Genomic DNA, 23650 nt, shown 5'->3' on the forward strand with positions numbered 1-23650 from the left:
CAGGTCTTGAGGAGGTAACCTGCCTCCTACGGCTTAAACATTTTAATTAATTTTAACACTAATGCTCCAATGAGAGTTAATCACTCTGCTGTGGTGCCTTCTAATTTACCAAGTTTATTCATTAAAACTTTCCTCCCTGAACTTTGATTGAATGTCATGCTTTTTAAAAGGCCTCTCAAACAGCCTTAAGGCTTTTAAAACTGATGCTGGAACACTTTTTACAATTTGCTTTGCAAGGAAGAATGTGAAAGTGTGGTTGGAGAGGGGTGAGACAGACAGTTAAAACAAGGTTACTCCAAGTGTAGTGTGAGGGCTGCTCAGAAATACTCCAGTAAACACACATGGGACTAAGATTATCTGCTAAACATCAAAGATGTGTCTTAACTTTCTCAAATCCTGCACCGAGACATTTAACAAGCCTCCAGTATAAAACTATCCACATGATGCTCATGCTGCCTTTTGTCACTTAGTGCAAGAATGTAATATATGCTCCTTGACTATTAATTTTATGAGATTGCTTTAGATTGTACTGTTATATGTTTTATTGCTGTGCTGTATAACAAAAAGCATGGTCATAATCTTATTTGTTTTAGATAATATATTTGCAATGTGTTTGCTAATCTAATTATTTTAGAATCAATATAATAAAACCTTAAGTACACAGTTTGGTCTATTAATTGCTATAACTAAAATATGAAATTTATTGTTTAAATGGAGGTTCTTCATTTCAAATTAACTGAAGCAAAATGTAATCTTTACCTTTTTAATTAACTGTGTTCAATATTAGGTAAAAAAATACCTCACATTTCCAGTTTCTTAATGAAAGCTGCAGTCAGAAAGGTTGACATTCAATCATACATTTAATTGGCTTTTTTAAAGTCATTTACATTACTTGGGTGTCCAAGGAAATTGCAGTTAAGATTCTCTGCACACAGTTTTGTGGGGAAATTTCCCCCAAAACCTACAAGCAGAAAAATTCATAAAAATACAAAAACCTCTGTGGGCATGACTGTAAAGATATGTAAAGCAAGGTAAAAATACTTATTTATATATTTTCTCTATGGGCACTGGGATCTTCACACAGCACCAGGGCTGCAGCAGGATCCATGATTTCTTTCAGCTGTGGGGTGCACAACTCTGTTTATATTTTTATATTTTCTATTATGCTTCCGTGGTTTATTTTAGTTTTCTTCTGCACTATGCCTTTATTTTGGGAAGCAGCTGAACTGCCAGCACAGACTGTCCCTGAGGATCTGAGCTGTCCTGAGCAGCCAAGCCATTTCGGTGAGGTTTCATTGTAAAAGCCCCATGACACCGTGGGTGGTTCAGTTAAGAAAACTGCCTCAAGTGTCTCTATTAATACCAAATTTCTGCCTCTGTAGCTCGTATGAGCTCAAAGTTTACTCAGGCAATGAAAATGTCTAGCTAGAGATTAAGGCTAACCTTCCTCAAGTTTATAAATCACCGCCACTTCTCCATTTGAATCGATTTTAAATATGAAAGAACTGTGATTCTTCCCTCTTCTATTGCCTTTACACTTCACCCACTGCCCTGCTGCTTCTCCTGACATTGCTCCAGGATTTTCAGAAGCCTGGAAAGTGGTGTCTTGTGCATGAGGAAATGGACTGACATGTCCAGTGAGTCTAAAGCACCTGGGACAGGATTCATGGCACATTTTCAGGATTGCGTGTGCACGTGAGCTGTTGGCATCTCACTGTTTCCTCAGCAGGGATGAGCTCCTGTCTCCAGACTGAGGAATATCTGAGCTTGAGCTGCCTGAAATGTGTTTGTCAACTTTTAACCTATAATTAGAGCATCTAAGATTTAAATACTGCAGCAATACAGCTTAGAATCATAGAATCACAGAATGGTTGGGGTTGGAAGGGACCTTAGAGATCATCAAACATCCACACTCAGCTTCCAGCACTGCTGCCTCCATCTCCAGCCAGCCTCCTAGTTTTGTTTTGCCTCATCTACCTGTTACATTTCTGTCTGAGAAATTAAATTCTGGGGGGAAAAAGGCATTTTTAAGTCTTCCTTTTGCATTTGGGAATTCCTGCAGCTCTCCTTACATCCCTCTTGGAGCACATTCAATCCTGGGGTAACTTCTCACTCCCTTGCACTCTGCTGACAGCTGCACTGCCTTTTTCAAAGTCAAACAAGTGTCAAGATTTTTCCTAGAATTCCTCCTTTAAAATTCTACAATTAGAAACTCCTTAAGAAACTCCGCTTATTCACATGCTACTGCATTTAAAACCTTTCTGCATCCTTTTCACACAAACACGTCCATTAGTGCATTGTATTTTGGGATGGAAATGTTCATCAACTTCTCAGGAATGATTGCCCCGTTTTTCTCATCTTCCTGGGAAATTTATGAATCGATATTTTCAGCTTCATTGCTGCCCAGGTTCTGTGAAACAATCCTTATGTTCAGATCTTTCTACGGGCTCATCAAACTGAAAGTCCTATTGAATTGGCTGCAGTTCTGTTTCCACCTCATTATGGTGGGTGGCACCGGAACATTTGGACAATTGGAGCAGGAGTCCTTTCTTCCCATTCCAAACAGGAAACTTTATTAGAATAAGAATTGAATTACTCCATCTCCTGCCTCCCCTTTGCGGTGCTTAAATCTGAAGCCTTCACAGAGATCCTCCTCTTAACTTCATGGATTTGTGCAAAGGCACATGTCACAGTGGCTCTGTAAAACCCCAGCACTCCAACTGTGTTCTCATTTCCACGTACACGTGCCATATTTAATAAAAAGGTTAGGTTTTCTTCAGATATCAGTTCTTATAACCACAGCTCTGTTTCTATACCCTGTGTAGATGCCCCTGTCCAAACCAGAAATAATGCTGAATCACATCTGCACAGAAAATCCCTAAATGAATTTCAAATAACAAATAGGTTTGTAAAAAATCAGGCTTTTCCAGCAGGCAAATCATAAACAAACAAAACCCTCTGCTTTCCTTTAAATCCATTAGTAGTTATGAACAGCTAACCCAGCTCTAGTCATTATCCAGCAATGAAAAATTGACAATAGAGTTATTAGGATAATATACGTAATTAATAGAAATATTAAAAGATTCACTATTAACCTGCATTTGCTCAGAATGCCAGAGGGGTGATTAGTTAGAATGGCACAGAATATTTTATAGTACTTACTGCTCTTATAAGAAGTCAGAGAGATGAAAACGGAGATCCAAGCCTCTACTGGATTGAAGTATGACCTTAATGGTATTCAAATCTTTAAACAGGAATGAAGATAAAGAGTACATGGAAAAATTATGCTTTGAACTTACCCAAGGGATTAAGACACACCAAAATATGTAATTTTTTTTGTCAGGTAACTGATATTTTAAAGTTAGGGTGTTCAAAAACTTTTTTGACTGGAAGCAATTCTCCATCTTTAACACTTCTCACAGTTCAATATGTTATTAATGATCAGGTTTTTATCTGAAAATACTACAAATATCTCTTCATTGTGCATCAGACACATAAAGTGCCCAGAACAATTCTGTAAGTTATAGGCAGTCTGCAAATCACTGTCTCACATAAAATGCGTATATATTTCATGTACTTCAGCAAAACAGAGGTTTAAGTTCACTTCAGAAACTATTTATTTAACCGCAGAAGTTGATGAAGTTGCAGCAGGGGTTTTATAAAATGTATAAAAAATTGGTTGAGGAAAAAGTAACAACAAAGATTTGTTGAGAAGAATCAGAGAAATATATTGTGGTTTATTAGTGCTGTGGCAGATGGATGGATTTTGTGGGAGCTGGGTTTGTCTGTGGAGAGGAGTCACAGCTGAATTCCAGAAGGCTCGGCCAGAGCTGGCCCCAATTTCTCTCTCCCGATAAACCGATGTGCTTTGTCTCCTTTTGTTATATGAGCTCAGAAGAGTCCAGGCATTAATAACAGTACAGTTAAAAGGAAAAAGAGGAGATCCCACACCTCATTATCCCTCTTCCTGTTTGAGAGATGGTGTGAGACTGAATTAGTGTATGTTTGGGAAGCACTGGAAGAGCTAAGCATTGCAATAGAGATGCTAATTTAGAATTAAATAGATCACTGGGAACCAAGTTCACCAACAATAAATCCTAATTCAGTCACCTGGAAACCCCAACAAAGCTTTGATGCTATAGAAATTGCATGGATTCCTCTCCCTAAGTGTCTTCCTGTAGGAATGCAAAGTCACTTCCAACTAATATGACAAGACAATATATGTTGATTCCTTACAAGGCCAAGACTCATTAAGGAAGAATATAAATCAGTTTTCTGATTTGTAACTTCTAAAACTTGAATTTTGAAAGGAACTTCACACACGGGTTCAAACTTCGACATCCCTCTTGTTAACTCCTGCTTAAAAAGGTGGAATCAACAGAAGTTGTTGGAGTCCCAGCCTTAGCCCTGCAAAACTTGAACATATATTCAACACATATCTGAATGGATGAGAGATTGAGAAAGTTAACAAAAAACACATTTTCTGCCTTAAAGAAATATTTCCTCCTGACAGATTTTGGATTGCATGCTCTTTGAAATATTGGAGCTATCAAAGCATGTTCCCAGAGGAAAAAATACTAAAAGTTACCAGCACTAAGTGCAAAATATGGGACATCCACACAGACAAATACATGTCAGAATATGCAGATATAAAATAAAATCACATCTACAAATAATACAGGCATCAATAAAAATATTTATGAATGAGAAATTGAATTTCTTGGGAAAAGTCACAATTAAAATATTGTTGTTCATATTCAAGGACTGCTTGGCAAGTCTGTCTTGTCCTGAATCTGCCTTTTGAACTCTCTGCTCTATCAGACTGTCTGGGATAACTTGTTACAGCAGTCTGGGGAGACACTGAACACTGGAAGGGGAAGAGGAGAGAAGGCAGGCTCTGGAGATGAATTCAGGGGTTAGTCTCTGCTTACCCAGGCTATAATTAGCAGTGGTATATGACAGAACCAAAGCAGTTTTATTTTGAGCTAGTTTTGTTAATTTTTAAAATACGAAAATTCAAGATAAATGGCTGAAAAATTAAAGAGATTTCTAAGAAGGAGAAATCCAGTGGAAGAATGGACCTAAGTAACAAATTTCAAGTTAAGATAATGATTTTGCTGTATTCACCATCATATAGTGAGGGTGCTGAATTGTGAGTCTCCTGGAATTATCCAGACTTCAAATAGAAGAGGGTTTCCTTTCTAAGTACTTCTATTTCCTACTATATAAATAATACCTCTCACCTTGTCACAACACTTATCTGATGCATCAGAGTACAACTGGACACTTTTGATTCTATGATTTTTTGAACATTATTCATTCAAATTATCATAAAGTTGCAGAATAGTCAAAAAATGTTACATCTGGACACAGGTAACTAAAAAAATCTGGCCCCTACCTAGTTCACAAAAATAGGGTGGATTGGGATGAAAGAGATAACTTTTATTTTCTCTCCTAAAGAAAAAACACATACAAAAAAAAGGTTCAGAAGAGGTTTCAAAAACAGCCAGAGAACAAAGAGAAAGAACAAAGCAGAGAGAAAGAGGGAGTCTCCTCTACAACTCATCTACTCCCTATGGGAAGAAGTACTCACTGAGTACTCAGCAGTCCTGGAAACCGAGCCACGCTTTCTTGTGTCTAAACAGAGAGGTGAGGCTTCAAAGAAGTAAAATTTTAAGACGGAATGGAATATCTTCATTTAACTTTTGTTTGCTTTGAGAATTCCCTACCTCAGGTGTTACCTGGAGCAGGCAGGATGCAGATATCTCATGGAACTTGTCACCACAACTCTGCCTTCCCTCTGTAAAACAGTGCTAACTCACCCCAAAGGACTTCTGAAACAATCGAATGAGCAGTTCTATCTATTTTTATAATGTTTTAAATACTTTAAAACTTTGTTTCTTTTTTTTCTTTCTTTCTTTAAAGACAATAGTGCATTCAGAAAAATTAAGCAGAAAATTAACTTTCTCAAATGTCTTCAGCAATTGGAGAGAATTTCCAGCAAGTGCCAGATCTTTCAAATGAACAAAATGTCTCCTGATTTTGGCATTATAATCCAAAAGTTCTCATTAGCTTCTTCAATTCATTTAATATCATTTACCCCTCCCCACAAGTTTTTAGGTGGTGGAAAAGATTAAAGATGATCCCATAACAGTCTGTTCAGTATTTTACATTCCCTGACCTTTTGTGTAATTTGATATGTTCCTTTGGATGTCTATTCCAAGTATGGTGGGTGAGAGCTTGATTTATAAACAGTGTGTGCACACAGGATTTTTATGTACTTTGTTCACCCCATCAGTTTTTTCTGTAGTCATTTACAGTCTATTTGCAATTCATTAAAGTACTTTTCTTTTTGTTAAAATGGTCTTCCTTTTTTTTTATGTTTCTGTGCCAAAGTAGGTTTCTTTTGAGAAAGGAAAGTCTTCAGATGCTGTGACAGCTGTTATGGGGTCCCCTGCTTATACTTCATGTTATGGATGTCTCAGCTGGAGCAGAAAAGGAGCAGGTTTGCTTTGAAGGAGGTTTTTGATAAAAATCCAGCTCTTTTTCTTCAATGTTAAGCAATGGAAGATGATTCTCCTCACTAAAATTCGAAGAAAGTATCTCTGAAAGAGCAGATTTCTTGGGGTTTGGTACAGAATAAGGATATTTTTCCTTTACTCATAGTAAGAGTTTAGGAATACTATATTAGATGAAGAATGAATCTAAAAATGTAAAGCTTGTACCATTTCCTGCCTTGTTCTCAGCAGTCAGGTGTGTAGTTTTCCCTGTGCACTAGAAATGGGAATCCTCATTGGATGAGACATGGAAGGAGACCTCTATGAGGTAATACAGTTCTCATGAGATCCCAAGGCTGGAATTCAGGATAGCTCAATCCCAAAGGAAAGGAGGCCCACCAACCTCTCAGGATTCTGGGGACCCAAATGATGTGTGTGACACTGAGGTGGTTTGGGGACATTCCCAAACTACCTACAGAGGATCCATGGATTTGGATCTCCAGGAACAGCAACATCCCACAGAAGAACAAATCACAGAAAATGCATCTCCAGGTCCCCCTGTCCAGCAGAAAGTTTCTTCTTTCAAAGAGAATAGATCTAATGCAATGCACAGCTTAAAAACTTACTAGAAAACTCTGGTTTTCCTTCCCAAGTCCCTCACTGCTTCTCACCACTGAGTGTTTCTCTGCCCTCTGCCTCCTTTCAGGAGGACTGATGTGCTCTGCTCAGCCTGTTTAGTCACTCTTTATTCAGTGTATTTGGGGTTTTCTGTAGCCTGAGTAATGCTACAGCACAAATTTAGTTAAAATAGGAAAGCAAACAAATAAAAAGAGCCATTCCACTGCTACACAGTCCCAGTTCTGTGTAGCTGTCCGTTAGCAAAAAGTAGCATATTTGTCAGTGCCAATTATTTGGAGGGATAAAAAGACAGTCTTTTGTTTCTTCTGTCATGTCCAACTTAGTAAAACAAATCCAAATACTTCTATTTTCTTCTAAATATACTGATTTTTCTCCCTTGAGCTCAGTGAGGAAGATGTACTGGATGAGGTATTAACTAAATGCCAGACATCCAGGGGGAGCCAGGGAATGTGGTGTCGTTAGCTATCCAGTAATCAAGGCAGAAGGCAGTTTTTAAGGATTTATATATGACCCAATTTTCTGTTTCTCTGATACTTGTACGCGTCATAATTTTCCTTGAGTATAAACCCTCCTGTATGAAAACATTTGCTGGCAGGAAATGTCTTTTTGTTGTTGGTTACCTGCTCTGTGGCTCCAATCTCAGGGTTTACAGATAAAAAAGAATGGTTTCATCCCTTTCCCTTGCACTGCAGTTAATGGCAAATGTTTCAGTGCTCTGGAAAGGCTTTCTCTCTCTCTGTGGGGAGAACTATTTCTGATCCCCAATGTAGCAGTTAATAAAGTCTCAATAGTCTTTCCACCATTTCCCTCAGCACCCGTTTGCAGTCCTAAAACTCCACTGCTGCTGTCACTCTCCAGCCTCTCCAATCTTCTCTGCCAAATGATGTTTTCCTTAGCAGGAACTTCCAATGTAGCCCCAATTGTTTCTGTTTTATTGAGGGATTCCTCCTGAGTGGATTTTTCGATAGCATTTTTAACCACACCAGCAGCCACGCTCCTCTAAAGCAAAATTATCTGCAGCTCCCCAAGATTTAATAGCAGTAAAGTTTTTAATGCTATCTTACTCAAGTCCCCTGAGCCTGCAATAGGTTCCTTCTCTTAATATTCCATTATGTCTGACATGCTCTTGCCATCCATGGAGAGAGATTGGATCTTGTACTCCAGGCTTCCAGACTATCACATTTCCTCCCTTTTCTAAAACACATCCTGCTCTTTCCTGGAGGTCATTCCCCCTCATCTGGGAGTGGAGCGTGCCCACAAACAGTACAGAACAGGAAATCTAAGTCCAAAGAATTTTCATCTTTTGGCAAAGGCAGGTATTTTTAGGATATGTTTTAACCTTGGGTCTGTTTTCCTTCTCTCCAACAGTTATAAAGCTGTTTCAGAGTGAGACATTATTCAGCAGCACACAAGGGGTAACTCGCGGTCAACACTGAGCCCAGCAGTGCAGGGGACACACACTGGCACTTCCATGCACTAGGTGGCAAAATTAAGATCTTAGGAAAAAGAAAAATCAGAATTCAAATCCTACCTGTGTCAAACCAGGCAGTGACAGTGCTCTCAGTAACACACCTTGTCTGCACAACCGTAATTCAGAATAAACAATGGCTGTGCTGAGAGGAGCGAGGAGTTCCAATAACTATAGTGAATTTAGGGACAATTAGGGTAGAGACTTGTGTTGAGAGTGTTACTTCCATTGTACTTGAGAGTTACTTCCATTAACTCTGCAAGTAACAATGTGAGACCACAAAGAGATTTTGTTCACTAATATTTAAGATACTCAGATAAAAAGCAGTTAGTTTTATTAAGAGTTGTACTTCTACTCTGTCTCTGCAAGAATATTAGTATACAAACAATACAACCTATACCCTTAGATATCTGTAAATAATCACAATTTAGAGTTATAATCTATCCCATTCTACAGTCTTGCCACTTAGTGATTTTTGGGTTATGGATTGATATTCAAAGCTGAATTAAGACAAATATTTGGATACATTCCTTCTACTTATAGTTACAATTCCACTTTTACTAAGCCCTGTTCTGAATTCCAACAGTTAAAAATCAGATGTTGGTCTTTGATGAAAGGATCATCACCTGAACCAATAATAGTTATCTTTGCAAACCTCAGCATTTACACTGCTTGTACAGTGACAAAATGTATAAATCACCCCCAAGGCTCCTAATTACTCTCATTAGCAGTTGGTTTGTTATCCTGCAGGTGAACCACTGATCCCGCATTGTAAGGACAATAGCTGGGCCTGGCTTGCAGCCAAGCCTTGGCTGTATTTAGCATAACTAAATGCCACGTGCAGGGCCGGACTGAGCCTCCAGAGACTCAGATTTTGGGGATGCAGCTCTGAAACTTCCTTAACATATTCATCTTATTTGCTTTATCCACTTAGTGACAGTACAAGACTTGATGGCTCGCATTGCTATCTGTCAACACCAATTACAACACCCAAAAATTCCAGTGTTTTCACCAGGTGTGATCACATAAAGGCAGTTACACCATCAACAGTTGCCAAGTAATATTCACTGTATGTGTTTATGTATTATCACTCTCTCTGTTATTCCAGCATGGCAAATACCAACTGTTAATACTACACTGTAATTTCTGTCATGTTCTCTAGTGCCTGGTAGGTGTGTTTATTTGTTTAGCCTCCGAATAGAATTATTAGAACTCATAAATTAAAAGTTGATTGTTGAAAAAATTATTAAGGCAGCTGGGAATTATCTGTGTTCATAGAGAAAAAATTGTTTTATGGTAATCTACTACTATACAGCTACTACAGAGTATATATGTACTTCTGCTGGATGTATTTACATTTGATTCTGCTCAGCACTCTGTTTTCTCTCCCTTTGACTCTAACGCAATTCCACCAGTGTAACAACAATAGGAGATGAAGTGTTTACCTCCTCTAGTAAATAGAACATCGTGGCAAAACCACTGGCCCGGCAGTGCTTTACCTGTGCTGCTGCTTCCACAATTACAATTGCAGGAGCATTAGCAGGGAAACCTGATGTGAAGAGCACTGGATTTGCTAGGGATTCTATGCCTGGAGTAGCTGAAATATGTAGATACGTGCATCTAAACAATCCTGAAAGGAATAAATAAAATCAACCCTCAGCTACCACTGTGGAGGAAAAGGCAAAGGATGCGATAACCCACGAAGCAGATTGACCAAAACCTTCTGCATCTTGCTTTAAAATTTAATAAGAGTATTTAAATGCTGCTGTGCCACTCCTTGTCTGCACAAGAGAACTGCTGACAGTGCGGTTTTAGAGTAAAGATGGAGCACAATCTGTATGCAAATGAGATGTTAATATGGCATATAAAAGTAAAATTCAATAAAACAAGTTTGCATTGAGCACCGAGATCAGAGAAATTTGGTCATGCCTTGGCTTTGGCACCTCATGGGATTTTTGCTGACTCAGTTTTCCACTCCTCCTGTGCAGTTTATGTATGTTGTGTGATTTAGCAAATAAAACCAAACAGCATCTTTACTGCTAATGAAGTGAGATATGGGCTTTTACTTGTGTCCACTGCCATTTAACGACCTAAATATCTCCAGCACTCTCGATGGCCGGGTTGAAAGCCATATTGATTGCCCTGAAGTTTCTGTTGCTTGCAAAGAGCTCCACTAAAAAACAGTGACTCAGCTGCAGAAAGTAAGGTGGTTGTAAACATGGCTTGGATGGGATACCGCTGGAGTAAAGAAATTGTAAGAGTAAAAATTCTGGCCTCAAGCGTTTGTTGACAACCTGTGATTTTCAACAACAGTTGGAATAGTCTGATGGCAAAATTCAACACCACCCAAACAGCCAACAAAGTGCTTAAGGAGTGAGGAAAAGAAGGAGCTGTCCATCCCTAGCTGGAAGAAACTGAAATTCAGACCTAACAGAAGAATTTTACAGGTTAAATAAAAACATGGGTTAACTATGAAATTGCCCTCAACACTCCTATTTGTAATACAACATTTTGCTAACCATGTTCATTTTCATAGAATCCTTTGGTTGGAAAAGACCTCTAAGATCACAGCGCTTTACAAACGTGAATTAATGACTCATCAGTCACTGAGGTGAGAGTTCAATCCCCATTTCACGCAGCAAGAATCAAAAAATCCTAGAGAGAAATTTGGAGGTTTTTCTGCCCAGTATTTTGCCAGAGAGACTTTCCAAGCCCCTTAGAAGTTTAGTTTACAACAGTGTGCTTTTGCTTACTCTGGTCTTACACAGTGCCTAAACTATAGAGTTACAACAAGTATTTTATAGTATACAGCTATGGATTTGACTCAGATGCTATGCTAGCATTTTTTGTTTAAACTAAATTGACTAATTTGTTACTGTAACTGCCAGAAATTCCTAATTCCATTTTAAAGCAGTTGGGCAAAACTGAAGAGGCAACATCCTTCTTTAAGATTTATATAAAGAATGAACATTTATTTTACCCATAAACATAAACCCCCAATTTACTCCATCCAGTGAGCATTCCTAATTTCTGGGGCCCTGTCTTTGAATATTTACTCCAAAAGTCCAGAAATCTCGTGCTATTTTCATGTAAGTGGCATTTCTTCATGGTCTGTGTTTTGTGTGTGAGTTTGAGATCGTGTGCCAAAATCTCTGTCCTCTTCACGTTCAGTTCAGAAAGGGCTGCTGAGTCAAACTCTGGGTTTGAGAAGACAAGATTTGCAATTTTTATCACTTTGTTTTACATCAGTACTTCAACACTCCACTTTCACTACCAGGGCAGAGTAACGCACAGAGTGTGGGGATGAACAAAGCAGGGAAGGTGAGGGTGTGAGCCAAGATGGAAAGAGTTTAGCAGGAAAATGGATAGCTGAGCTCCTCGCTTGGCAAACCGGTATGAAACAGTAATGATTTGCAGGCACTGCAGAACAGATGATCTTTAAAGATTTAAAGGAGAATATGTTCTCCTCTTTAAAAGAGAAATAGTGACTTTTCAGATTTGAAAAAAACCTCATACCTTTGCTTGCAGTTTGTATTCAACAATGATAACTCCAGAAAAATCCCCCTCTTTACCTCCAGTGACCTATTGAATCCTGCAATTATCTTCCATCTCTTCTAAGGTATTAAAATAAAAAGAATAATAACAACAACAGTGGGTTTTCTATCAGCATAAATATTTATAGTTAGATTTTAATAAAATTTGTGCCATTTTCCCAATAGAAAATAACTTAATGATCTAGCAGGTTACGCTTGTCCTGGCGTTCCCTTATTTGCAGATCAAGAGGAGATGTCTTAGGAGATGTAAGTTGGAGTGATCTTTATTTCAGTAGCTCTGCCTCAAACAAGATGCTGTCTTTAATCACCCCATAGGCAAAGGATTTATTCCTACAGGAATGAGGAATGTGAGGATTCTCCTCTGTTTATATTGGTGAAAGCAACTGGTTTGCTTCTGAAGGCTGGGTCAGCTCTGCTGTCCTGTCACGCCCAGGTGTGCTTAGTCCCTGCGGGTGACAAACCCCCCTGGTTTTGGAAAATCCTCCTGTGATGTTTGGTAATTGTGTTCAACCTGGAGTGCAGGAAGAGCAGCTGCAAACCCTTTAAATAATGTGTCTGAAAGCCAACACTTGGATTTACTCCAGCAAATACTGTGTGTTTAGTAACAGCTGATAACAAAACATCATTTCCCGTGCTATGACTAGTCTTTAAGCATCAGTAAAAATGTACTTAATCAATTTATATTAAATTACTCTGCAATCACCATGGCAGTTTAAGTCTATGCCTATGTATATTAGACATTTTATCAGATAATTATTATGTTCTCTTAACTTCTGAGCATTACTTGATCTTTTATATCTATACAACTGGTATCTTTAAATGGATATTTTATTATATCTGGGCTACCACAGTCAGTGTGGCCGCACTGTCTTTGAAAGGCATTTAAAGATGATGCTTTTTAATTGTCTGTGCTGAAGATTATGGCCAAGGATTCTTACCTCCATGATGTGCTGTCCCTCTTCAAAGCACTTTCCTACCCTCTCTTTATTCCTGTGGTACAAACCTGCCCTGCTGATGAAAGTGAAGTCAAGTAATTTCACCATAAAGTAATCTTGAACCCAGTCTTTCATCCCCCCTGGTTTCCCTGGGCTTTTAAGGTACCAACACAAACATTATTTTGGATTACTCCACAAATTGGAACAGCACAGTTTTCTCTCCACTTAAGGAGAGACGGTTTTCTCTCCACTGTCCTCTTGTGCAGGGAGATATAGATATTTCTCTATATCTTACTGTCTACACCGTAAAAAAAAAGTAAAATAATTAATGAAGAACATAAGCTATTGAAATTTTGGCCTGCAAACACCATGTTTATTTAAGCACAGCACTATGCACAGGAAAGCAGCAACACTTCCTTTGTGTGTCCCTACCGGTGCCATTTTATGTTCTGATGTGAAATATAACCATTTTACATTATTACAATTGGAAATGTCTGTTGTCAGGATCTATTTATAATTATGGAAGTGTTTCCCTTGAGTACCCTTAGCAACTAATTTCAGGATCAGGATAAATAGAAAATAAACTTATGCTGGGCTGTGTAGACATTTATCAAATCAAATGATTACAGAAAATTAATCTTTCTATAGTGGTCTATCAAGTCACAAGAAACCGAGTGCATTTTAAATGCATGAATATCAATGGTGGGGAAAAAATAAACAAAACCCCATGACCACCCACCCACCCATCCATAAACATTGATCCTATGAAAAAATCTAAATATGAGTAATTTTTCCTCTCACTACCTCACTAGGCCCTCACTGTGAATTTCTTTGGCCAACAAACCGATTGGAGGGGCAAATATTTGCTCAATTTTCCAAGTGTGTTGGCTCTGAAATTTTTCAGTTGCTGTCTGTTCACTCATTTCCTTTTTATAAATAGGATTTTTAAGAGACTTTAAACACATTTATGTGGATCACCAGAACACAAGGCAGAGGCTTTGGATACTCTTGGAGGGAAAAATTTGCTCATTATCTATTGAGATAATTTAATGACATTCAGGAGGCTTTAGGTTATCCGCATATACCTGGTTTTAACCTCAAGTTTGTTTTTAGAAACTATGTGAGCTAAAATGCTAAGGGTCAACCTTGATAGGAGATTTTGATGCTTCTGCAGTTGTGTCATTGTAAACGAGGTCAGAATATGGGCTGGAAGCATCAAGAGCCTTTGACCAACCCAGATAAGACTCTGCTCAGGCATCTATTGCTCTCCTCCCATTGAACCCTAATCCTTTCATTCCCAGAGATCCATGCACGGGGTGCTGCCTCCCAGCAGGTGATGGCAAGGATCTCCTCAGAGCCATCCCATGCTGTATCCAGCAAAAGCAGCCCTAACACATCTGAAGGAAGCATTCTTGGAATGCTCTCCACTACACCTGAGCTGGAGCAGCTCAGCAACCTAGGCCCCACCAGGCACAGGCTCCCCTTCTCCTGCTCCAACAGGCACATTCCCAAAGCCACCTATTTATTTAATGTTAATGCCTCGTTGTCTTGACATTCATCATGTGCTAAGCTGGGAAAGTAATTAAAGTTAATTTCTGCTTGGGGGAGGATGAGAAAAGGTGGGGGGAGCATCCTCACTGTAAATTCTTATTCATATTTCTTTCCTGTTTTGTGATTCTCAATCGGAGTTTTCTAATAACAGATCATTTCTTTTTGTCTAACTTTAATCTGGCCCTGCTTGACAAGCACCATCCTTTTCATTGAAGGGTAAGACCACTTAAAGAAAGGCCAATAAGCCCTTGCACTGCTCAGCTGACTGGGGTGATTTGTCACCCTGTGCAGTGGTGGTCACACCAATGGATTTATCTCAAGGTAAATGGAGATGCTGAGACCTGGGACCTGGAGCTTTGATTAAGGCCCCCTTTTTGTAGTGTTGATAGATGTTGCTTGTGTTTATCTATTTGAAATGCCACTAAATCTGTGAATACAATGGAAAAAGAGAGTAGTTTGCAGCTGAAAACATATTAGTGATTTATGTTTCACTAAGAAGCACAATAGAGAGACAGAGGCTATTAAGAGGAGCTATTTTCATGAGAAATAGTTCTGCTTTAAAACATTATCAACCACACCTTGATAAAGACCTACATGCATGCATAATGGTGTTTACTTATCCCTTTAGTTGAGTGCAATATACATTTGGAATGCACAGCCCCAAATTATTAATAAGCCAGGAGACACTTTGCCATGCAAATGCACAGGAATAGGATACTTTGCATGTTAATTGTCTTCCAGAGAAAAAGCCAGAGTAAAACACTGACCCGGGACTTCAGGTGGACTCCACATCCCTTAAAACAGCTTCAGATCCTGCTGACCATTATTGCCAGCATTTATTCACAACATTTTAGTAGAAATAACCAGTGGGGTGACACAAAGGGATTATAATGCATCGATATAAGTTATAACATGAATCAATGTCAACAAGACGCACCCATTGAAATGAATAGGGTCAGATGAGAATGCTGGATCACCCTGACTGCCTGACAGTTACAAATGCATAACCTACTCTGCATAATAGGAGTGTACAAACCAGTAGAGATTTGTAAACTTGGTTCATTTCAAGCAGAACTGACCCACAGGAACGGAAAAAGGCAAAGCCAACTGAGCTGTCTGGAAATAAGTGATTCTGTAGTTTGTTGTTTAACGAAAGGCATAATGAGGTTTCATTTTCTCAAGCTTGAATAGAGAACATGGACCCGAACTGCTGTGAGGTAGCCAAGCTATTTATCCACAACTTCTATTAAAAGGCAAAGATAACACATTCTCTTGCAAACACGTTTCTGTTTACAAATGCAAAATAAAGCTTCAGTGCTCTGCCCCGTGTATGCAAATCCAAAGGCACGCTGCAATTACATGTTTGGAATTAACTGCTCTGTGTTATGATTTATTGAAATGTTCTGAGGATTCTTAATGAACAGCGGTGGAGGGGGGGAAGGCTGGATAATGTGTGTGCACCTGGAGCATGAAAACTAGTACAGTAAGTTATGTACCTGTAGGGTGATGCTCTGGCTGTGGCTTGGCACTGCAGTGCACCGAGAGTGTAGCAAAGCTCTTAAATCTGGACAACACCTGCACCTCATTTGCTTTACAGAAGCGCCATGACCTGACTGCTGATGGTGAGCCCTCCCTTCCATCCTCGGGATTATGACAAGTTATTAATTGCCACCATTAGCTGCAGCAGCCTGCCTGAGATCTCTGCTGCTCTCTGGAGGTGAGAAACTGCGCGTGTGGATGCGGAGAGAGGAGCCGGGAAGCACTGGGGCAAACAGAGCAACAACCTGCCCAAAAGGGATTGTGAGGTTGTGAATAATTTATTAGAAAACATTTTTCTTTGTCCTTCCCACAGACCCACAAATCCTCCCTGAGCGCTCTTTACCAGCCTTGCAGATAATGTACTTACACATCTCAGAGCTTGCTAAATAGACTGAGCAGGCCAGAGTTCACTCCTCACATGCTCCTGCCGAGTGCCTGGCACAGATGAGACACCCTCGTCCTCTCCTGGAAGTCCTTCCTATGGAATTCTTTTGTAATTAGCTAGAAAAGTGAATAAAAAATGACAAGTCAATGCTTGGAAAACAATTTCCCCCCCCTTTTGTTTATAACTGTGTACTGAGTATGTTAGTTCCCAAATTTCAGCACGGATTCACACCTCATTTCACCCTCCATGCTCTTGCTTGAAGGTGCTCAACCTGTCTCATTAATGTTTTCAGACACAAAACATCATATCTCACCACCTAATAAAAAGGTTGTGATGGAAACAGGGAAAAGCAAGTTCATAACAGGACAGAGAGAGGAGCGTCAACTTCAGTAATTTACTGTGCAGCCACTGGCACACTGTGGGGAACTTTGGGGATGAGTGAAAGACCACAGGTTTCAGAGGGGACAAGAAGGGAAGATGACCAAGATGAAATATGAACTGATGTCAGCAAATAGAGCTTTGAGGGAGCTGTGCTGGTTTGGAGCACCTGAAGAACCTCTTGAGACACACTCCTGCTTGAGTATGACCAGGGTTTGGGTGTGTGGGTCACCCAGAGGAGGAGTCCTCTGGAGAGTGTGCACCCAGGATTCCCTCCACAGGAATCCAGAGAAGAGAGCAAGGGAGAAAAGAAGAGACTGGTCTATGTCTCTCTCATCCAGGTCAGGAGTTAGGATGTGGCCAGTGATTGCTCCCACACTACAAACTCAGAAGGATGTCAAAGACAGTCCCTTGGGGTAAATTACAGAGAGAACCTGAATTGTCAAAGGAGTCAAAGCAAACCTCTGTATTTTAGCAACCCTTTCACAATATTTACAAGACATCCAATACCATCATGTTCAAGCTCCAAAAGAATAAAAATATTCAGCAAATTAACAGGATTTATTTTAAATACCATTTTTAATTTTTGCTATCTGTCCAAACCTTTCAGTTCTTCTCCCTGGTCATCTTAAACAAAACATTTCAGTGCTTTTAATTTTGTATGGAAATAAATTACATACAGAACTTACACACCTGAAATACCATTTGCCTGGGTAAGAAAGGGTACAAAATGGTTTTTATAGGCCATATGTAGGTGGAATGTACTTGTAATTGGGATTAGAAATAAGCACCACAACAGACTTCATCAGAATCCTCTCCAAGAACTGTAGAGGCCAAACATTTTATATTTAGTAAGCAATCCCATCATAGTGTACAGTGTTCTTCTATTTGTTATTAGATAATCTAAAGTTTAAAAGTGTCTTCTTAGGTTGATTTGTTTATATGTTTATCTAACCATCAATATCAAGAGCAGCACAAGAATTCATACCTCCACATACCTTTAGTATGTCCATATAAAAGTAAAATTAATGTGGAAATACAACTTGTAGAGATTATAAGTTATTACTAATACTAAAGTATATGCTAAGCCTGAGTTTACAGTAAAGCCTGGTAAAAGTTTAGGTCGGAGGAACACCATTTTGTGAATCTTCTAGGGCAGTTCCCATGACTTCCTCTGGGGAATATTCTCACACGTAATGTTACAAACCAGAGGCAGTTCTGGCGCTGCTCACGCACTGCAGCCTTAGCTGGAACACCAGCCCTCCAAGTGCTCATGTCTGTTTTGATGAGAAACCCTTCAGTTTGATCCCCAGAGTGGGAAACTCCAGTCCAGGCAGAGGTTCAGGACAGAATCCAAGGGTTTGGAGAGGGATTGGGTTCAACTTCTTGAGCAAAGAGCTCTGACCACTGTGTTCTCATGTAACACTCATTTTAAAGAGTGAAATTCCTCCTCTTTCAAAGAATACTCATAGGCTTCTCCCATTGGGGGTACTTTGGGACTCAGGTGGAAAGAATCACTTCCTTTAAGTCTTGACCAAGCAGATGCTGTTCCAGCTTTGCTCAATTCCTTTAAGTTCCTTTCTTGTGACCAGCACCAAAACACTGACCACAAACCTCATCCTTCCAGCCCTGGCCTGGCCCTGTACCTTCAACCAGGCACAGAAAACACAACGTTCTGTGCCTCACTGGGAGTTCTCCAGTCCTTTAGTCCATCAGGCCTGACCACCTTCCTCCCCATCTCCTCTTCCTGCTAATCCTCAGAGCATCACTCTGTGTGATTGTCTTTTGCACCTTATAGGAAGGGTAATATTACATTAAAAATAACTATACAATGTGTGAGTTATAATCCAAATATAATTCATAAATGAATTACATGAGTATATGGAAATGGAGAAATTGTTTTCTCCGTGTCCTACAAATCTACTTCTAATTGGCCTTTGGTTATACAGCAAGTTTAAAGTCTACCTATAACATAATATGAAGTACATTGGTCTTGATCTAAATCCTGTTAGACTGCATGGAAAAACTCCCCGGAATTCAAGTAACCTCTGCTACTTCCATGTTATTCCTTAGTTTTGGGTGCTTGATTTCACAACTCAAACAATGCTCTGTTCACATTGTTTTCTTATGGAGCAATAAAAATACAGTTTTCCTTACATTTATCATTCTTTGATAGAACCATTAATATAGTTTAAAAAGAAAAATAAATTATGTCAATTTTAACAAGGCAGAATGTTATGGTGTCCAATATGGACAATTAACATTTTACCAGCTTCATTTGCCTAAAATAAAACTTTGCTCTCATCTGTTCCCTCAAACTTCTCAGTAATACAGCCATTAGTTTTAATTCTTAATTGTAATGGTAATAGTCATGGAAAACCAGTTAATATAGTGGGATAATGCTGCAACTCCCAACTGGGAGCTCCCTGGGAGTAGGAACCAGTGTGCTGGAGAACTTGCTTATTCAACAGGGATGTTGGTGAGCAAGATTTTTCTATACAGAATATATAGATAAATGTATTGAATACAGAAATATAAATGCAGATAGTTTTATACAGGTATGGGTATATGGGCACAGTGCAGTGGGCAGCTTTACTGCATCCCGCTCTATGTCATGTTGCAATCGTCAGAGAGAGATCAAGTTCTGAATTTGAGTTTGACTCATGGTTCTAGAACAGCAGGAGGACAAAAGGAAAAAGCCAGCCAGAGAGAGAGAAATTTAGGAACCATATAAGTCTTTTTTTGGCATGGTGAGAAATCCAAAGCTCACATCTAACTCCTAAAGGTGTTTTTTGGTGCCATTTTGAGAACCAAACCTGTCTCTGGTGGAGGCAGCAGCTGACGAGAGAAGAGCAAAGGGTTAAGCTGTGGGACAAGCTGTGCACACAGCCCAGGTATGTTTGTTTGGGGAGGAATGAATGGAGTCACTGTGAGCAGCAGAGTGTTATTTTAACACCTATTCTCTCCTTGGCTCTGTGGCCAGTTCACATGGAACTGAGTGTTTCCATGGAGGAGCGAATCCATCTGTGTTTTCTCACCTGCAGGTGTTGGGGGTTTAATTAAAAGATCTAACTAATATGTTGCTATTTTGTGAAGGAATGTGAATTATAGCAAAGGCAAATTATGAATGATAATGAGAGACAGAATAACTCACTTGGAAGCATTTTTTGTGTGCTTTTTCCCCCTTCTAACACAGGAGAATGTACAGGAATGAAATAATCAAGAATGAACACTAATTTACTCTCAAGTCATCCTTGTATGTGCAAGCAAGGCAGATATAGTTTCATTGGCGTGGAGATTGCACCAATTTAATCAGCACAACCACTTAGAGCTTGACTATTAGTAAAAACCTTAAGATGCATTAAGGAAAGCAGACTTCTTACACAGAGTTTAAACAACCTGCCTTCCAAATTCAGACACGTGCAGTAAATTCATTTGCCATTTGCAATAATCAGTCGTTCAAGATGCTGCTCTGGGTATATAAAGGACACACAGGTGAGTTTCACAACCTGTATGGGACCATCTGAATTCTGGAGAGTTTGGATCCTTTCTCTTTATTAGTATTAGGAAGCAGGGCTTTGAACATAATCACGTCACTTTGATGCAAACATTAGGACTGGAAGCATTTCTGTGCAGTATGTTTTACATAGTGAAATATCCTTTATATCTTGGAATCTCACTTTCAGAACAGAATATAAATAACTCTATTATGACTGCCCAGAATGGTCCTACCTTTCTCTCCATGTATCTGACATGATGGATATAGAAGGATCCTTTTAGAAAACTTTTGGGAAAGCATTCATCCAAAATCTCCCTGAATTACCATCAGGACATATCTTTATTTTATTACTCTGCCCCAGATTCTTGCTCCTCCAGACCTCACCATCTCACAGGGGCCAAGAGATCCAAGCAGACAGTGACAGGCTGCTCATTTAAAAGCCAGTGGAAAGAAAGGTAAATAAAATTGGTCCAAGAGGCTGAGAGAGCCTGGGGCAATATCAGAGGACTCAGAGGCATTTAAGAGCCATAATACACCGGACAAACTACAACACAGTTCCAGCAAGTCTCTCACTCCCAATCAAAATACACACTATAGATCTCTCATGCCTATAAAAATTACAGAGAAATATACTTGTCAAGGTGAAATAATAAAGGAAAAGAGGAAGGTGATGAAATGATGGAAAAGGGAGAAGAGAAGGGCAGGTAATGGCTGGGGAAAAAACACCCCAAAGAAAAGAGCTGAGAGGGACTTGTAAGTAGAAATAGTTGGTCATTAGGTGACAGCGCATAACCAGGCACTGGGGTAACAGAGAGAATGAGGGGAAAAAAGAGTGAGAGAAAGGCAAAAAACAACAGGGAAGAAGGACAGAGGGAAGAGAGATGGAAGCAGCCCAGTGCCAGAAGGAGCAGTTCTTAATTACAGTGGGGTGGATTTGCTGTGTAACATAACCCATTCTGTTCTATTAATCATTAGTATCTGGGTGCCTCCAATGGCACATGAAGTATATGTTATCTGTCCTCTGGTCATTTCTCTGGGGAAAGATGTGTGTCCAGTGGCTACGGAGAGATTCCTTTTCTTCTTTCTTAATATACATGTTGTTGTGTTTTCAGTTTCGAGATGGCAAGGTCAAAGAAATACTCCTTCCCTTGCACAAATGTGTCTTTGAGGCATCAGGGAATTCAGGAGCGAGAGAAGAACCAAACAGAGCTTGTAAAAAGAAAGAGATCTGAAAATGTGGGGTTTTCCTTCACTGGTTCATTGTGTATTTTTTGTTCAGAGTTTTGAGATCATCTCACTGAACTAAAATAAGGCTAAAAGCTCTACCAGGGGCCGTTTTTTCTATCCTGTCCCTGCTGCTTTCATTTCACTCTGAACAGACACTGACATCCGAGCTCTGCTCCCGACTCTTGTACCTGCAAACCTGAAGCTGCAGCACATGTGGGAATCTGGCACTGCCCCAAATCCCACTGTCCAGAGACCCAGCTGGGTGCAATCCCACACCAGAGAGGAAGATGGGACCTTTTTCTCACAGAACCTGCTCTAGGGATGAATTTAACCTAATTAACCTCTTGGCTCTGTAACCACATCCTGCAGTAGGATTGTCTCAGAGCACTGGTTGTGTGCAGTACAACCCCCTCCACACTCAGAAGGACATCCTTGCCACTAATGTGGCTCCTCATCCTTGTATCCATGATAAGTCTCATCCAAACACAACTGGTATAACACTATCCCTTGAATATCTCGAGGCTCTGACACAGCAGGAGTTCCAAGTGCCATAAATTAACATGGGATATCTGGAGCACTCTGAGCAGGGCAGCCTGGCAGTGGTGGGGACACTGGAAGCACGGGGGCCACTGGGTATGGGGTACCAGGGACAGACACCACCAGCAGAGTGTTTTTCCTGTTCTTAAGGAAGGTATATCACTGATCATTATAAATGGATAGTGATTGTAAGGCTAAATTCCCATCAAGGGGTTGATGAGTCATTAAAACCCCTCAAGCTTTGTTCTCACAGTTTATTGCCTCATCATCATCACCACCCCTTCATGAAATTATTGTCTTTTAATTAGCTCTGGCCCTTTCATTACTGTCTGTATCATTGCAGAAAAAGAAATAGGGAAACAGCTCGAATCAAGTATGTGATTGCCCCTTCTGAAGCCAGTAATAAGATATTAGCACAGTGCCATATAAAATGATGGCCTTTATGATATGGCAAACTAATTTTTTTCCTAAGTGAAGGAAAACCTGGATATGTCTCCTGGTTCCCATTGTAGGAGTGCAAGGATCACGCTGAAGCATCATTCCCCTGCCACCACAAAGCCTCCAGTGGTTCTTATCATCTCTCAGCCTCTCCCACCAGCTCAGAAGGTGCTGAGCTGCTCAGCAATCCAATGGGAGATGTTGATTGGAATATGTTAAATAATAGCAACCATCCCAACTGGAGTGATCTCCTGTATTTAAACCACGGGTTTACATGCTCCATAAATTTCAGTATTTGTAATTATAGGATATATATGAACAGAATGAGTGGAGGAAGAGAGCAAATATATTATGTGAGGAAACAGCATTATCGATCCTGGATTATACAGTGCACAGGAAAATTAGTTAACCATACAGCTCATTGGTTTAAAGATGGCAGTAAAGTTTAAAGGCATTCTGTTGTGAAGTTAAATATAACAGCCATGACACAAATAGAACAATCGCTTTCCCTGGATTTCCCTGGCAGCCAAGGAATTCACGGGCTGGATCCTGCCCCAGTGAGCTGCTGCAGACTTAAAATAACCCCCCAGGAACACGTGGAGTTACTCCAGATTTACACCACGGTAGCTGGAGCAGGAATTTGGATACAGAGGTTTAAATAAGGCTTATGTAATAAAATGGGAATTTATAATGGTTCCCTGTGGAGCTGGAAGCTCCATCTGCCTGGATCAGGAAGGGAGTTGACAGACATGGACTTCAGCTCCACACAAGTTATTTGATCTGAAAGAGTTTTGTTTGTTCAAATGAAAACAGATCAGGGTAAGCAAAACTATTTACTAAAGGAGGTGCTCCTGGGAGTACAGGCCTCCTCTGCCACAGGCTGCTCCATTCACAATTCCTAGGGTATTCCAGATTTTACAGCACTTCTACCTGGGGTGGGGGCTGGCATCCCACCAGCTCCAGGTCTGGCATGGATGTTGATGCAGGGCAGGAATGGGAATGT

General features: G+C 39.9%; 1 long non-coding RNA gene across 1 annotated transcript; it reads right to left on the reverse strand.

The window, feature by feature from the left end:
- Nucleotides 1–2597: 2597 nt before the first annotated feature.
- On the reverse strand, nucleotides 2598–5836 carry LOC113972796. Its single transcript, XR_003536008.1, has 3 exons — nucleotides 5730–5836; nucleotides 3163–3244; nucleotides 2598–2698 (listed from the first exon to the last, which is right to left on the reverse strand). It is a non-coding gene; the product is annotated as an uncharacterized LOC113972796 (long non-coding RNA).
- Nucleotides 5837–23650: the final 17814 nt, after the last annotated feature.

The sequence above is a fragment of the Neopelma chrysocephalum genome, unplaced genomic scaffold (genome assembly GCF_003984885.1).
Source record: "Neopelma chrysocephalum unplaced genomic scaffold, ASM398488v2 Primary Assembly neopelma1_97, whole genome shotgun sequence".
NCBI classification, from domain to species: domain Eukaryota; kingdom Metazoa; phylum Chordata; class Aves; order Passeriformes; family Pipridae; genus Neopelma; species Neopelma chrysocephalum.